Raw genomic sequence first — 17874 nt, 5'->3', positions numbered from 1 at the left:
ATAAGAATCATGACAAAACCTGCCAAATCATGATTGCTCCCGAGTCACTGGACCTGGACATGTCCTCTAATTCCTGCTCATTGTGGCTAAAAAGTAACCTCCAAATCTTACAAAAGGAGGGGGGGAATAATAGAGAACAAGCAAAGAGAAGCTCAACTTTACATCATGCAAAGGAAAAAGGTGTTCAGAATGCATTATTTAACATTACCTTAACAACCATTGTGGTAGAAAAAATAGATCTAAAATTAGCTGTGTGATGTCACTGACACTACTGTGTCTCAGATTTCCTGCTCTGTAAAATGGAGAAAATGCCTGCACTTCAAAGGGGCATTTTGAGGTTATAGAGCAGAGAAATAGTTGACATGGGAGGCACCACAGCTTGTAATGGATGCTTCAGAATTAGATGCGTCTGAGTCCTCGCTACCCCTCACCCAATCCCTTGATAGCTGTGTGATCTCAGACAAGTCACCTAACTTCAAGTCTATAATATGTGACCATCATTGTACACACTTTATGGAATTGCTAAATGTGAGGCACTTTTGCCTGTCTCATAATATGATCTGCCCTCTGGTCACATTTGCTAAGTAAAGTTTTTCTGGAATACATAAGTGATGTCAATAAGCACCATATCCAGTGCTCACTCAGCTCTTTCCACCCCAACTATACTTTCTCTGTTATTTTTTTCTTTTTTCAAGTTTATTTATTTATTTTGAGAGAGACAGAGCCCGCACGAGTGGAGAGGGCCAGAGAGAGGGAGACGGAGAATCCTAAGCAGGCTCCACACTGTCAGCACAGAGCCTGATGTGGGGCTTGAACCCATGGAACCATGAGATCATGACCTGAGTCGAAGCCAAGACTCAGATGCTTAACCGACTGAACAACCCAGACACCCCTACTTTCTCTGTCCTCGTCCCATGACTGACTCTGTCCTTACTACTCAGTGGTAATCCCACCTCCTTGATAAAATACCAATTATTGACATGTTTTTCTAGTTTATCCTTTATACATTTCCTCAGAGCACAGATTCTGGCATTCACTCCTAACTCAATACATGGTAACCATAGATATGAGAGACCCCACATTCCACTAGTCTGTAGTCTCTGGATGCCATTAGCCAGGGATATCAACATTGGAGAAGAGTGCCTGACATCAATCCCCCAGCTCCTGGCTTTACTTCCCTTCCAGTGAAAATCACAACATTCTCAACTTATCCTGTGTTTCCTGCAAGCTTTTCTACACAATCTGATCTTTTAAGGGGAAAAAAATATATCACATCTTTACATCCCCAGGCACTTTATGTCCTCAGCTAAAATTAGTATAGTTGCTGCTCTACTATTTTAGGAAATGCAGGACACCCCTTGCTCCTCAGACCCACCAGCTTAACCAGTTGAGTTGCAATTACTCAATATGTAGTATGTAGGTTAGGCAGCAAACCCTACAACACCAGGCTGCTCTTTCTACCTCAGTTTACCAACATAGCAAGAGTGTGATCAGGTGGGCACAAGAGCTGTTAGAATGGACAAATGTAAAGATGTAAGTGAAAGAATGAAAACCCCAGAAAGATAATGTTTTAGGCCAGTTTCCCTAGAAGCAGAATCTGAGATGGAGATCCTTGACAAGTGATGGAGTGTTCTCGGGAGACACCTGTCAGGGAGCGAGAAAAGCAGGGTAGTACAAAGAGAGAAGGTAAGCAAATATAAAGCTTCCGGTGAAGTCTAGTCTCAGTTTGACCCCCCAGGGAGTTGGAAGATGTGAATGGCACCGGGATCAGTCTGTCATTGTCTGAAGGCTGCCTCAATAAAGGGCACAACCTACATGCGTTTCTGGATGGTATGGCTCCTGGAAGCCTACAGCAATCCTCTCAGGAGAAGGGGGCTGCTGTGAGCCAGTTAACAGCCAATACTCATGGCAGGGATGATTTAGGGATGATATCTGTTACATGGGTTAAAATCTCCAGCACTAATATCAGTCCATAGGTGAAATACTCAATGTTAGGTAATCAATGACTAAACTAAATATGAAACAAAATAGCAATTTATTTGAGATGGAAAGAATGGGAAGAGGAAATAGTTATTATTCTCCAAGCAGGGACATCTGAGTTAATAGAACATGGAGTTTATTTCAAGAAAATGGAAAATCAAGTCTCAAGATTCTGTCTGATTTTACCTTCATGTCTGTCAGCAGCAGGTTAACTGTGTGTGAGGAAGAAAAGTGTTGGACTTGATATAAAAATTAAAAAGAGAGAGAGAGAGGGAAGTTCTAATCACAGCTTGGTCACTTACTAATTTGTATGTCTATAAATCAACATCAAATGAAGAGTCTCAGGTAGTTAAATTCCATTATGGGAATTATAATAACTAAGATGCCTAAATCATGGGGTTTATCTGAGGCTCAAGTGAGTTAATGCACTGGGAAGGAAACCTGTGTCTTTTCAATGCAAGTGAAAGACCCCAAGTCCACGGGCCCAGGGTAAAAATGATGTATAGGGCCAGGGATCAGGTGGCCACATGGAGTGGCATGACAGTTCCCTGCCACCATCTCTCATGTCTCTTTCTATTCCAGTGTCAACTTCATTCTCATGGATTGGGCTGCCTTTCTCATGAGACTGGATACATGACAGTGAACAGCCTTAAGCTTTATCATATGAGAGGGAGGAACCTTCTTCCCTGGTTCTTACCAGAAAAAAAATTGCTCTCTTGATTGCACTGATTGTAACCCCTGTGAAAGAGATGTCAGTAGGGCACAGTGTTTGGCAGCCACTCTCTGACCTGAGAAATTGGGGAAGCAATAGTTTCCCAAAGCAAAGGCTGGCCCCAGGAGCAAAGATTTGGGGGTGGGGAGAGAAAAGATGGCTATCCACGGGGATGCTAGATGTGGTGTCAGAAGATTGAAGCTCAAGTGTCTTTTTTTTTTTTTTAATGTATCCTGTCCTTGAGTACATCAATAAATCTCTCTGAACATCTTCTTCATCTACAAAATGGGAACACTAAAATATATTTCACCAGGATGTTTGAGGATTAAAATAGATAATTTATGGGTAAGGACGCTTTGAAAAATGTAATGTGCTTTCAAAATTTATATTAAGGTGTTATTATGAATTATTGTGCATTAAATACACAGCACTTCTCAGGCATATATGCATTTTCGATTAGTTTTTTAAATGAAAAACAAAAAAAGAGAGAGAGAGAGAAAGAGAAAATGTTTTAATGCCTACCTTCTCTCAGTTTGCAGCTGAATCCACCACATGGCAAGAAAACAGACAAGAGGTCCAGGAAAACAGCCTTAGCTGAAGGTGGCGCTACCTTCAGTCAGTTCTCCCTTCAGAACAGTTATTCCCAGTAGGGAGTGACACGGGGTACCGTTTAGAGAGGTGTCAGTTCTACAGAGGTTTCTCCTTTCATTCTGAGAAATCGAAAGTGATCCCAGCAGAAAGCATTTGCGGCTGTGTTGGGAAATGAGCTAGTCACGCCTCGGCAATTTATGGCCAATTTTCCATTAATAAGAGAGAATGGAGTGTGGTTCAATCACTTTACAATCTAAACATTTGTTCTTAAGAATGGGGGAGACAGAATACAATGGTTTTGTTCTGTTTCTGAAAGAGCATTAATTCAATATTGTGTATCTTTGAAGAAAAACATTTAGATGGCTTTAAGTGATGGGAAGGTAAGTTTTACAGGAAAATACTTATAACGACATGCACTAGAAATACTGCCTAGAGTTCACCGGTGAAAGAAGGGCCTGAGGCCATGACCATGGTACAGGTAAGAGGAAGAGTAGAGTAAAAGAGAGAGAGAGAATTGGAAGTGGGACTGGAAGTTTCAAAGCATAAAACCAAGACAGGGGTCTCAATTAAGTGATGGATTTCTATAGTCAGGGGCCTAGAACCACAGGCACATTGAAGGCTGGGTGAAGCAGAGGCAAGAATCAGGGTGGGAAACAGATACTGGGACACAGATGAGGCTGTAGGCCCAGAACAGCCAGGTGGTAATGTTCAAGGCAAACTGACAGTCATAGAGAATTATTAATTCAGGGAGGAGGCTTGCGATAAGACACCAAACTCTTACCCCAGCCAGAAGCTTGTAACACATTCCCCAAAATGTGTCTTCCTAGGGTTTGCAACAAGAAAAGCGAAATGTTGGCTGGCACCATGTGTGTAGAAAATGAAGATGGAAATTGCTTACAGGTCTGAAGAGGCAGAGACCAAAGGAGGTTTCCTAGAATAGTGGAAGGTTTCTTCTGTGGCATTCAATCCACTGGACATATCCATACCCTCAGTTCTCTCGACACAGCATATCACCAGGTGCTTCTTAATGTAGGTTCCCTCCAAAGAACACCTGGAGTTGAGAATTTGGGTGCAAATTTGGGAGGTGATATGGGGAAGACCCCTGAAGGAACAGAAGCCAATAAAGGGGATATCAATGAACAGGTGATCTCCATCTGCACCTGGGGACAGAGGAGAATCTGTCTCAGAACCCACCAAAGCACAAGACAGCCAGAGTGTTCATCCATCAATTTCTATCTATCATGAATCGCATTCATTGAGGGTGGCTCCTTGAGATGCTAGCTCCCCAGCACTTCCAGACTCTCCTTAGTCACTAGAGGGAGGAAGTCCCCAAAGCTACAGGTGACAGCCAAAGTGGGTCAAGGCACCAAAGAAGGGGACAGCCAACACCTGCCACAGAGCCCTGAACATCCACACCCTTCACTCAAAGACTTCTCCCTACTAAACCATTGCCCTTCTACTCTGACTTGAAAACTTACCAGTGCTTTCCAAGAGTCAGCTGAGTTTATTACCAAAGATTTTAGAGTTCTAATTGTATTGTTTTATGTAAGCAAATTAATTTTACGTAAATTAAGTGTATAGAATCCATGAAATATGAGTGCACAAGAAGAGATGTTTTCATGAAAAATCAGTTGAGTTCTTCAGAGTAGTTTGATGCAAGCAAGCCAATAAAAATTTATACAAACTGTTGAATTAGGTGGGGCTGAGAAATCTGAGAAGGGCTCAGGGAGCGATTATAACAATCGAGGAAGATTATTCAATCAGATTGCTTTGCAAGTCACTTCAATTCTCTCTTGAATGTAAAGAAACCAAAGTTGAGGATCTTAGGGGATGCATTAAGAGTGTGATTTATGATGAGAGACCACACATCATGCCAATTAAGAGAAAAGGCCTTAGCTTTACATCAAAGATTGGCAAATGAATGTCAACTTATATGTTTTAAGTTAAAATAAAAATGTTTAAGGCCTGTATGAATCATTTTTTATGACCCCTTGCTTTCAGTAATTTTTTTCCCAATTAATCAACCAATTGCTAGCCTTGAGAGTGTTGCATGAGAGGTACCTCAGCAGCACTCCCAGCAAAATGCTCTGAGACCACGGCTCTTTCCCTCGTACAAAGTCAGCTGCCAAGAGTGTTTTATTTTAAGCATCCCACGAAAATTGAAGTACAAGGAACAAGTGTTTCCTCAGGGGAAGAGAGGGGATTAAGGGTCAAAAAGGTTAAGATTTCACTCTGGGAGCTATTTGGCCCAATCATAAAGAATCACAGGAGAGAAAAGCTAATGAAATGAAGTAAAGACGGGATGGTGAATACCCGGGCTTAGCGGCTTCACCCATATCTCAGTTAGCCTTGCAAAGTTACAAGAGGCACAGCAGGACAGTTTCGAGGATAGAAAAGGGAAGACCCAACAAACAAACTTGTAACTAATTTTCAGAATAAGAAAGGTGCCAAATTCTTAAAGCCACACAATGTAGATGCTGAGACTCTGGAGATTGCCTGGAGTCCCCCCTTCTTCCAATCATTTAACACCAAAATCAATTTGTGTCATGCTTTGGCTACCTGAATGCTGGTCAGTTTAGAGAAATTCATTGTGTGGCTCTTCAGGTTGGCAAGATTGAGAATCACTGAGGTTTGCTACAAGGTTTTATAACTCAGAACAAGTACCTGGCTTACCACAGATATGTTCTTATTACCCTGGAAAAGCAACATCAGAATAAACCTAATGGGTTTGTTTTTCATAATGATTCAAATTTTCAGGACACCAAGGTAACCACAGCATGACCTCTCTTCCTCCTCAGCCCTGGGGAGCTTTCACTGGTAATGGGTCTGCATTCATAGGATGGATGAGATAGGCTTAGGTCTGCTTAAGAGGAAGATCCTGGAGTCCTGGTGTGGTGGGCAGAATAATGGCCTCTCAAAGATGCTCACATTCAAATACCCAGAACCTGTGAATATGTTACGTTACCTGACAAGGGAGAAGTAAGGTTGCAGATGGAATTAAGGTTGTTAATCAACCAACCTTAAACTAAGACTAGCCTGGATTATCTAGGTGGGCCCAATATAATCACAAGGGAGGGAAAAGTGTAAGAGTCAGAGTATTTCAATGTGAGAAAGCCTGGACTAGCCACTCTGGCTTTGAAAATAGAAGGGATATGAAGAATACATGTGGCCTCTAGAAGCTGGAAAAAAGCAAGGAAATACATTCTCCACTAGAGTCCCTAGAAAGGAACCCAGCCCTGCCAACACACTGGTTTGGGTCCAGTGAGACCCATCTCAGACTTCTGATTCTCAGGCTGTGAGACAATAAATTTGAGTTGGTTTAAAACCACTAAGTTTGTTGTAATTTGGCACAGTAACAATAGGCAATGAATACATCTGGGTACCTGCTGCTTGGTTTCAAAGGAGGTGTAAGGGCTCTGAGTAGGCACACTCCTTAACCCTGTAGACCCCTGTCCTTGGGGGAAAGTGTGGCTAGAAATGAGCTAAAGGAGATCCTTCAGAGGGCAAGGGCTTGAATGCTTGGGTCAAAAGGAGGTAGGTGCTTCAATGTAACAGGAAAATGATGCAAGCAAAGAAGAAAGCCTTACTGAACAATGACAATGGGGGGACCTGAATTTACCAGGCAACTTGGAGGGATGAGGTAGACCAGTTTACCGGAAGGGGACAAGCCTTCATGCTATATCCCCTTTCAGACTAGTGTTTGGCCTCTGGGTTAGAAAGGGCCACATTCTGCTTTGCATAATGGAAGGAGGGAAGAAGGGGATTCTGAGCAGAAAAATGAGGACAGAACAGAGGGAGTGGAGAAAGAAGGAACTGAGCCAAGGAAATGGTGTGAAGACCACTCCCCACAATCTCCAAAGCCTGGTTAAATTATACTTACTAAATACTTTGTTTGGATAGATTTCTTATGGAAACTGGCCAAGCAATGGAGCTTTGTGCCTGCAACAACATGGGCTACAATGGATGCCAAAGCAGATCACACAAAGCCTCTCAGGAGCCAGGCTCTCATGCTCTTAGCTTTCAACATTGTCAGCTGCTTATTGGTGCAGAACTGAGTCTTTCCCTGAGAAATGTCCTTGCCAAGGTCACATCCCACCCAGGGAACAGCCTGCATGCAATGAATGCCATTCAGAGTATGAAGGCTCAAATGCAATTTGAGACACAGGGCTACCCCAGCTCCAGAGCACCCCTTAGGTCAGATGAATATTCTATGACAATTAAATCACAGCTAAATTCTCCCCGGGGTCCAACCTGCCTCTTTCACCCTCCCACCTGGGATCCCAAGAGAACTTCCCAAAAGAATTCCTACATGGAAATCTCGGAGTCTCAAAATCAGTTTCCTTCAGAAATGGATCTATGATAGGGGTGAAAAAGACAGAAAAATGACCTCTAGGGCCATGGAATTAGAAGAAAATTGGGGAGGGGCACCTGGGTGGCTCACTCCATTGAGTGTGCAACTCTTGATTTTTGCTCAAGTCATGATCCCAGGGTCATGGGATTGAGCCTCACATCGGGCTCTGCCCTGAGTGTGGAACCTGCTTAAGATTCTCTCTCTCTTTCCCACTGCCTCTTGCCCCTACTATCTCTGTCTCTGTCTCTGTCTCTGTCTCTGTCTCTCTCAAATAGAAGAAGGAGGAGGAGAAGGAGAAGGAGAAGAAGAAGCAGAAGTAGAAAGTTGGGGGAGAATGGCTCTCCGTTCGAGTGAAGTCTGGATTGTAACAGACAGCAGAATTGCAGTAAGTTAGATCCTTAAGGACCAGAACACCTTCCAGCCTCTCACCAGGAGCCACAAATGCCTTGTAAATCCATATGTGGCCTACCCAGGCTGCACAGGAAAGGGCATTAGGGAATTTTCATCCTCAGGTCACCCAATAATTTCCAGGTCCTCTACATTTCTGTGTGCTTGACTAATGAGTTGCCTTTTAGGTTTTAATTAAAAAGCAAAATGTCTAGAAACTGGAAGGCAGGGCAAGATATGATTAAAGAGGCTGAGGAGTGACCACATATCGACAATTTGCCTGTACTGTCTACATTCATTCAGAACATAAAACCCTACACGAATGTCCTAAGAATGGGCCAGGTTGCCTGGATAATCAGTCTAATTTGGCTTGGCATTTGTGAAGAATGAAGAAGAGCCTTAACAATTCAGAACCCTTGACCCATTCATTGCAATAGCAGGAATGGCAGGAATAGCAGGAGTATATACTTGAGAGTAACCATCAGTTTATTTCTGAAGGCATGAGCAAACCATTATTTATAATGCTCAACTTAGGAAATCAGAAATTTCAGTGATCACAGAAAAACATGCACAATTTTTGCAACTTCTGACATATCCATGTGACAGAGTTGTGCCTCCAATAAGAAATCCTGTTTTTAAAGGACTTGGAGTGGTATAAGGAATATGATACTAAGCAAAAACAGGAATAAAATTATTTATACAGTCTGGTCTTTACCATGTAAAAATATATGAATATGCATTATTAAGTTTTGGTTTTTCAGTGGGAGAACTAAAAGCATGCAAATGACTCTTAAAAAGGCAGCCTCTTTTTACAATAAATGTTAACATTTTAAAGTAATTTTAAAGGCCAATTTCTTATATCCTTCAATTCCCTGAAAGAACATTGTTCATATTTTAAATAGTTCAGTTGCAAGATATGAATCAATACATGAAGAACTATTTAACGTTGCTGTTTTGATCCCAATGGTGTCCTAACAGAGGCATCAAGAGTGTAGCTCTTATAATAAACACAAATTGAGACTCTTTAAGTGGTTAAGTCTCACTCTGGAAAATACTGTAGAGTTGGAGACGCATGATATAGCAGAACTAGTGACAGAACCATCAGTCTAAGGTTGAGAACAGTGGCTTTCCATGTCTGGTCCCTGCACCAGCAGTGTCCACATTACTTGGGAACATGTTATCTTGTTAAAAATTCAGAATCTCAGGTCCCATCCCAGCTCTACTGAATCAGAAACTCTGGGGCAGGACACAGTAATCTTTTACAAGCCCTCTGGGGGAATATTGTAGAGGCTAATGTTAGAGAATCACTGCTCTACATCAATGATCCTTTCTTGAAATCCATGAACTGGGGGGCATGTGGGGGGAGTGTGTATGTGACCTCATGCCCCTACATTTTCCAAGGGAGTTGATATAAAGCTCTCATTAGATTCTCAGAAGAATTTGTGATCCAGAAAATGAATATATATATATATATATATATATATATATATATATATATATATATCTCACAGGTACAATAATAGCACCAGGAAAAACAAGAACATAACGGTTCTGAGCAATCAGTAACCTCTCTGTCTCAAGGTCCTCAGTGACTTTATGTGGTTAACATGATAGATTTTGATGCCTCACTATAAAGCCCGTGGTGACTGACTGCATTAAAGTCCCCAATTATTGGCCTCCCCGCACCCTGCAAATGGATGACCTGTAAAAGAGTGGTCTCTACTTTTTTGGTATGCCCAGCATTTCCCTCCCCTTTCTAGTGAGACCACCTCCCAACGTGGGGGACAGGCCCACCCTCCATTCCGTGTGATACTAAGTAAGGGAGCTGTTCGTCACTGCATCCCATCTCCATGGCCACAGGAATGAATACATGGTTTCCAAAAATAGCACCCATCAGTCTGGTTAAACTGATTAGCCAAGAAATGTTCACTTGACCCAAAATGGGCCAAAGGAGTCCTTTCCTGGGATTTTATATGCATATACTTAGAGACAAGAAGTGGCCCTTTTTCTCTGAAGTTTCTAAGCTAAATGGACATGAGCCTGTACCTGAGTGTAATGCACCTACACAGAGAGGAAACCATATGTGTCAGGAGAATGAACGCACTAGGAATCATAAGAAAGAGAGACAGAGAGAGCTGGCAGATTATTCACATCCTGGGTGAGAAAGAAAGAGAGAGAGAAGGTGGCAGAGGACTTTTTTAAAAATTAATTTTATTTAGTTTACTTTTATTGTAGTGGAGAGTTCTGTGAGTTGGCAAGTGTATGCAGTTCTATGTGTCCATCACAGTCAGTACGTGGAATAGTTCACCACCTAAAAAATTTCCTATGTGTCTGTCTGCAGTCATCACTCCTCCTACATCCTGGCAGCCATGGATGTTCCTTTGGCCCTGTAGTTTGCCCTTTGCAAAACTGTCATATAAATGGAATCATATAGTATGTGGTACTTGGGGTCTCATTTCCTTCACTTAGTACAATGCATTTGAGATTTTTCCATTCAAGTGTCCATACAAATACTGACACTAATCTTATCAGTAGTCAGTTCATTTCTATTGCTGACTAGTATTCCATTGCATGGATAAACCTTTCCCCATTTGAGAAACATTTGTTTCCAGTTTGGGGCAATTATGAAAAAGCTTCTAAAAATGTCTGCATACATAGGATTTCATCCAGTTTGGGTAAATATTTAGGAGTTGGATTTCTTGTTCATATGGTAAAGATATATTTAACTGCATAAGAAACTGTAAAGCTGTTTTCCAAAATGGCCGTACCATTTTGCATCTCTCCCTGCAGGGCATGAGAATCTCTGTTGGGTCTATCCAGAAGTTCTTAAGGCCAGTCCTTCCCCTTGATTTCCTATGTGAATGAACTAATAAATTCCTAACTTGAGTTCACTTTCTATCACTTCCAGCCACAAAGTCTTGACTAACATAAGAAGTTTCTAATTAATATGGCCAGCAACCCTTGTATATTTTATTATTCCTCTGAATTCACCCTATCATTCCTAGAGATACTTAATAGGTATCTACATGAAAAATACCATTCTAGGAATTACAAAAGGATATAATTTTTAACATTAATTTTTTTTTCCTCAAGGGATTCTAGAACCTGTTGATATCATCAGCCAGGACAAAGTCTCTCTCAGTGGCTTGGATGGAGAACTCCAGCAACATCATGGCTCCCTTGTCCTAACACCCACAATAAGATCTAGCCTACTGTTAGGAGTCTGAGAAGGAAACATAAAACCATACTACAAAGATGCATTATTAATTAATGTTTGCTTACAGTGATAGGGACCATTTCCATGGCTATATCAGAAGTTGTTTTATCATATATTATGTGGGAATGTTCTTTGTTATGTCATATATTACGTGAGAATATTCTTTGGGAACACCAGAGATTTTCAGGGAAAGATATTTTTGCCTAGACAATTCCCATCAGCTCAATGAGGTTGAGTATCATCTTACAAGAAACAGTTTCCCAGTAAATACTCAGAGGTCATGCCATAAATAAGACCCCCTTGCCCTTAGGGAAAAGTGGGCAAAAGATAAGTCTATCTGAGACCTTGAGCCAGGGAATTTGTTACTAGCAGAACCAAGAGAATAACAGTTTAACAAATTTTCATTCATATCACATCTTGATACAAAGCTCCTAGATAATGCATTGAGGAGTAGCTGTGCCCTTTCTTAGGAAGTAAAATGTCCAGTTACTTCTAAATCTCTCCTGCATCTTCAGCAAACACAGGGTGGGGGAAATGGACTACATTTTCTTCCTCCTTCTTTCATTCCCAAGAACAGCCTGTAGAACTTTTATGTGGGGCTACTAGTAGGTTCTGTCAAAAATATGGCATGAAAAAGTGACATATCAGAAAAGGGTTAGCATCCAAAATCTGTAAAGAACTTATCAAACTCAACATCCAAAAAACAAATAATTCAGTGAAGAAATGAGCAAAAGACATGAATAGACACTTTTCCAAAGAAGACATCAGATGGCTAATGGACACATGAAAAGATGCTCAACATCATTCATCATCAGGGAAACACAAATTTGAATGACAATGAGATACCACTTCACACCTGTCAGAATGGCTAAAATTAACAACTCAGGCAACAACAGATGTTGGCAAGGATGCAGAGAGAGAGAATCTCTTTTGCACTGCTGGGGGGAATGCAAGCTGGTGCAGCCACTCTGGAAAACAGTGGGGAGTTTCCTCAAAAAGTTAAAAATAGAAATACCCTATGACCTAGCAACTGAACTATTAGGTATTTATCCAAGGAATACAGCTGTGCTGTTTTGAATGGGCACATGCACCCCAAAGTTTGTATCAATGCTATCGACATTAGTCAAAGTATTGAAAGAGCCCAAATGTCCATCAACAGATGAATGGATAAAGAAGATGTGGTATATGTATATACAATGGAGTATTACCCAGCAATCAAAAAGAATAAAATCTTGCCATTTGCAACAATGTGGATGGAACTAGAAGGTATTATACTAAGAAAAATAAGTTAGTCAGAGAAAGACAAATATCATATGACTTCACTCATATGAGGAATTTAAGAAACAAAACAGATGAACATAAGGGAAGGGAGGCAAAAAAGAATATAAAAACAGGGAGGGTGAAAAAACATAAGAGACTCTTAAACACAGAGAAAAAACTGAGGGTTGCTGGAGGGGCTGTCTGTCAGTGGGGTGATGGGCTAAATGGGTAAGGGGCATTAGGGAGGACACTTGTTGGCATGAGCACTGGGTGTTATATGTAGGGGATGAATCACTGGAATCTACTCCTGAAAACATTATTGCACTATATGCTAACTTGGATGTAAATTAAAAATAAATAAATAAATTAATTAATTAATTTTAAAAATATGTCATGAAAGATCTCCACTACATAGAGTCCTCTTTCAATGTCTGTCCAGATTTGAGATTAGTTGGGAACACTTTTTTTCTTATACTATACATGAACTACATAGCTGAACTATTTCCCTGCTACTAAAAATGAAAACTGTTAAGTGTGAGTGCTTTACCTACTGTCCAAATAGGAACAGAGGGTTGGACTAAACCATTGCTCAATGTCCAGTTCAGTGACATTAATCTCTGGAAATGAAGACAAAGCGGAAATAACCAAGAGTGTTCAGTCTGCCCCAGTTAGAATGTAACAGAGAATTGTTCATTTCACACAAATCTATGAAATGGTGAATAACACAGGTTAAATCAGAAAGACTTTCTGAGAATACTAACGAGTGATCCTAACTTTGGGAGAATAAAAAGAAGGCATTGAGAAGTGTGTGTGTGTGTGTGTGTGTGTGTGTGTGTGTGTGTCCTGGTATTTCCTACACATTAAATGAATCCGATGAGGACAGCAGGAAAGAGCACAAACAGCAAAAACTGATCAGACTAGGAGTATCTACCATGCAAAGGCTACGAAGGAAACAAAGATCAAAACAAAGGTTTTACTCTGGTAGAGCAATAGCGAGATTAGGCTGAGATGAGAAATTTCATCATTAGGCTGAGATGGAAAAATTAAAGTTGGTAGACTTAGGGGGTTGGAAAACAAAAACAAGACCAGAGCACAAACACCAATGACCTCCTTGCACCTCAGAGGTCACACAAAGAACTGTGTTTAAGCCCAGTGGCAGGACAGGCAATTGTCCCACACCCAGGCAATTTGTCCCACACCCAGGCAATTACTCCATTTTGATCTTGTGGCTGGTGATTGCCTAATGAATCCTTACAGATGCAGTGTCTCTCCCCAACCAGAATAAAGATACTCACCTGCTTTAGTAGATATTTTAACATGCAAGACCTCTATATTCCTCAGATTTAGCAATGTTTCAGTCAAAGATATAACCAAAGTGTAAAAACTACAGCTGTGACCATATGCCCAGCATCATATTAGGCAATAAAAGGGGATAAAATATAGGTAGTATATAGTGCCTAATCTCAATGAATGTATAGCTCATTACAGTCAAGCCAAGAAAAAAACTTGTAGCTGGGTGGTATTTGAAAATATTAGCTTACAGTTTTCTCTCATTTTATGTCCTCCTTTCTCCCATTCAAGCATGTATTCATTTGAAGATATTAAGAGTTGAATATAATTACTTGGAGATCCTCATTTATGGTTTTCTCCAATTTATGTTTCCCCTCCGTTCTTCATTCAAGCACTCCCAGAGTAAGATAGAGAAGGAGGGGAGGCCAGTCCAAGGACATGTTATCAAGTTGTATATTTCTATCCTGCTAGGGACCTCATGAGACACAGAAACATCTCTGACTGTCCTCAGAAACAGGGAACAGGGGAGTGTTTATCCACCAGCTTCATAGGTTAGTGTGTGTGTGTGTGTGTGTGTGTGTGTGTGTGTGTGAGTATGCGCATGTGTGTCTGCATTTGGTGGGGGGGGGGGCACTGTTTTAGGTGAGAAATATAAAAATATTGTTTGAAAGACATCTTGGCTTTTGTTTCCAAAGACCTAAATCTAATGAGGGGGAGGGTGTTGGAAGTAATAAACCGAGTGACCTCAAGAGGCAGGGAGCCTTCCTTTCCTGATGAGGCAAATGAAAGATACTCTGTAAGATCTGGAGAGTAGAGAGGTGAGTGGGTGAGCAAGCATTTGGGAGCTGAAATCTTGATTAGAGTTGGGTGGGGATTTCCTATCAGGTTATCAGGGTGAGTAGAGGGGATTCAGATGTTTCTCCAACAACACTGAAGCAAGAGCTCCAAAAATGTTTGGTTTTGGAAGAGATAAGGAGAAGTATAGAGCTGGCCTTGTGGTAGGGTCCCCTCCCTAAGGAGAGAAAAAAAGAGAGAAAAGAAACTTCAAGGTAACCTGGCTATGTACCTATGTGACAACATCCCTCATGACCTTGTAAACTGAGACTACTTAATCAGACTACATGTTTGTGTGTGTTACCACATATGGGAGACAAAGAAATAGAAAATGTATTAAAAAAAACTGTCACAGGACATTCGGGGCTCAGCTCTTCAGGTACAAACCCAAATGAGTGGAGTTGGCAGGAATAAGTTTGCTTCCAGGAAAGAAAAGCCTCAGTGTCATGACTCTGTGTGAGAATCCTGCTACAGTCTAACATTTACTCCACCTTCTGGCCCTGAGGTCCAACTGTGGGTTGATGGGTGCTGTAACACAGCCTCTTACCACCTTCTTACCTTCTGTCTCCCTCTTTCCCAGACCCCACTCCTGTTCCTTGGGATCACTTTCCACAATAAATTCCCTGCACTCAAGCCCTTCCCTTGGGCTCTATCTAGGGAAGAGGACAGGGAAACCCAAGCCAAGACAACAGAAGAGGTGAGTATGACTTGAGAAGCTTTCAGACCCATTTTGAAGACGTTGGTCCCCATTTAAACTGCATCACTACAAATCACTCTTTGCTCCTATTCCAATTGGTTTTGTAAGACTTTATTAATACTGGAAAGTCCCCTCCTGGATGTCACACTCAACTAGCTGCTCTCACTTTCAATCCTTCTGGAACCTCTTTACAATATTTGACAGTGATGACTTGGTAAATGCTTTAAGCTCAGGTCTCCTTAGCTCCCCAGAGTACTGCACTGACCATGTTCTTTCCCTTCCTTTCCAAGCATTCCTCCTCTGGCTCTCTTTCCTGCTCCCATTAGCCTCAAGAACAGGCTCTTGAACCTAATCTGTCTCTATCTCCATCCAGTTCAGTGTCTTGAAACTCACCACTATGTTTTTTCATAGTGGGTTTCAAATTTGGATTTCTCTGAGATTTCTCCTGAATTCCAACCCCATACTTTGAATTCCATTCAGGATGTTATACACAAGCTCAGTATATCCATAACTAAATCAAACATTCCCTCCAAACTGGAAATGCAAACATTTAAAGCAACAACAGAAAAGAATGAATATGAGGAAAACAAGAAAGAAAGAAATTGCACATCTGGAGGTCTCATCTTAGGGAAGGATGAGAAGATAAAATACAAAGAAATAGAAAGAATCAAAAGTAGAATATTCCAGCCTGGTAAACCAGAAGAATGGTGACATTTTGGGAGCAGGCTGGGGGGAGTTGAAAGAAAAGCAATTTTAGGGTGAAAAGAAAGATGAGTTCTGTGTTGATCATATTAGGTGTCTGTCCTGACTTTTCTCCCTGCTATGTTGCATATATATCAGAAGACCTGGGATCCTTTTCCATTTTTCTCACTGATCTTGGTCACATGCTATGTCACCTCTTTGATTTCTACTTTCTTTAGTCTCAAGGGGACTTCTTGAGGAAAATGTCACCAACTTCCAACAGGGTATTTCTTTTAATTTTCTCCTGAAGCCAAACTTGCTACTTTATAAACAAAACAAAACAAAATTATAATACATGCATAGAATCAAAAATAAAAACAATAAGAATTAAAACATACAATGTATAAACATCACCACCAAAACTCCCACTTGGAATCCTACAGCTATCAAATCTTCTAAAACCATTCCTTACTTTCCAGAAATGACTTAAAAGGTTTACTTCATATTATTTTAATACTTGAGATGCACCAGGAAAATACCACTCAACCAAACAACAGAAGGCCTGTGACTGGAAGCAGGTCTACAAATTCATGTGAAGAGAACCAACGCATAGAGCATCTATTTTATTTTATTTTTAAATCCTTCAAGCCCTTCACTCTGTTTTTGAGGTCTGAAAGCAGCCACCTTCCTAATAGCCTGTTTTACTTGTCACTCACCTTTGTGCCATTAGAAACCTGTTAATTGCTGTCTTGGTAACAAAGGAAAACAACAGCATTGTGCTACTAATAAAAGACTGTGTGAATTGCTTCCCCTCGAAAGGCAATGATTTTAATTGACTTTATTTTCTTCCAAAAAGAAACAGAGATGCACAATCATGTGAGGTCTGCCCTCATTAATGGAGATGCACCGCTAATTTAAGATTAAAACTGAAGGCTGGTGAATATCCATCTTACAGCTCCCGGAGCCTGCAATACACAGAATCTGGTGCGTGAGCTTCTCTTACTCCCCTCCCCACTCAGCTTCCTCCTCCCGGGAGGGAATAAAGGCCCTGGGAGAAGGTAAAAAGCTACATGTTATTCTGTAGCTTTATCCTGCCTGCACTTTGGAAAACAGAATTGCAGGCTCTGAACCAACAGGCAATAAGTCACTCAGCCCATTTTCTGAGAATTATGGCTGTGCCGTTACTGTTTGCTTCCCAGTAACTATAATCACGGACAGTAACAAATATGCAGAGACATTTTCTTGTCTGCACCTCAGAAAGCTACCCCTTCATGAATATCTCTTCTTTAGCTATTTTCTAATCCAATTTTTTCATGTCAGAGCTGGGAATTTGTGTGACAGGGTTTCTAGTGCATTTCCATAAGGCTACAATTAGCCACACTCATGCTGATTCTCGGCAGCTTCCAGTTACAGCTTCACAGGTTAAGTCTGTGATGATTAGCCGGATCCTCAGATCTGGGAGTGGCCATATTCATAAGAGCCCCAGATTCTAAAAGAAAGCCAGGGGACAAGTATTAATGGCAGGTGTTATATAGATGCCTGTTCTGACCTGTTGGCAGAATCAGGTGATAAAAATTTCATATACTCAACAAATACTTATTGTGTACCAACTCTGTTTATGGAGCACCTACTATGCTATGTAGGGGGAATGTAGCTGTGAACACCATGCCTAATATTCTTGCTCTCCTGGAAAGTGCATATTTGGCAGGGAGTGACAATTTAATTATGCAATTAAATTCATGCATTCACAGAGAAAGTCTAGATAATTGTCCTATGAAAAAAATCCAAGAGGTGTTGTGACAAACAGTGATTCTGGGGAGAGGAGGCCCAGGAAGGACCTCTTGGAGGAGATGACATTCAAGATGATGTGGTCA

At 41.0% G+C, this 17874-nt stretch overlaps 1 long non-coding RNA gene across 1 annotated transcript in view; it reads right to left on the bottom strand.

The window, feature by feature from the left end:
• Positions 1-17437: 17437 nt before the first annotated feature.
• The window catches only part of LOC122237260, a 41156-nt gene continuing 40719 nt past the window's right edge, over positions 17438-17874 (bottom strand). Inside the window, exon 3 of the long non-coding RNA XR_006215592.1 lies at positions 17438-17489. This is a non-coding gene — a long non-coding RNA (uncharacterized LOC122237260). The remainder of the gene's footprint in view (positions 17490-17874) is intronic.

The sequence above is a fragment of the Panthera tigris genome, chromosome A3, assembly GCF_018350195.1.
Source record: "Panthera tigris isolate Pti1 chromosome A3, P.tigris_Pti1_mat1.1, whole genome shotgun sequence".
Taxonomy (NCBI): domain Eukaryota; kingdom Metazoa; phylum Chordata; class Mammalia; order Carnivora; family Felidae; genus Panthera; species Panthera tigris.
This window is presented reverse-complemented; position numbering and strand designations above follow the sequence as displayed.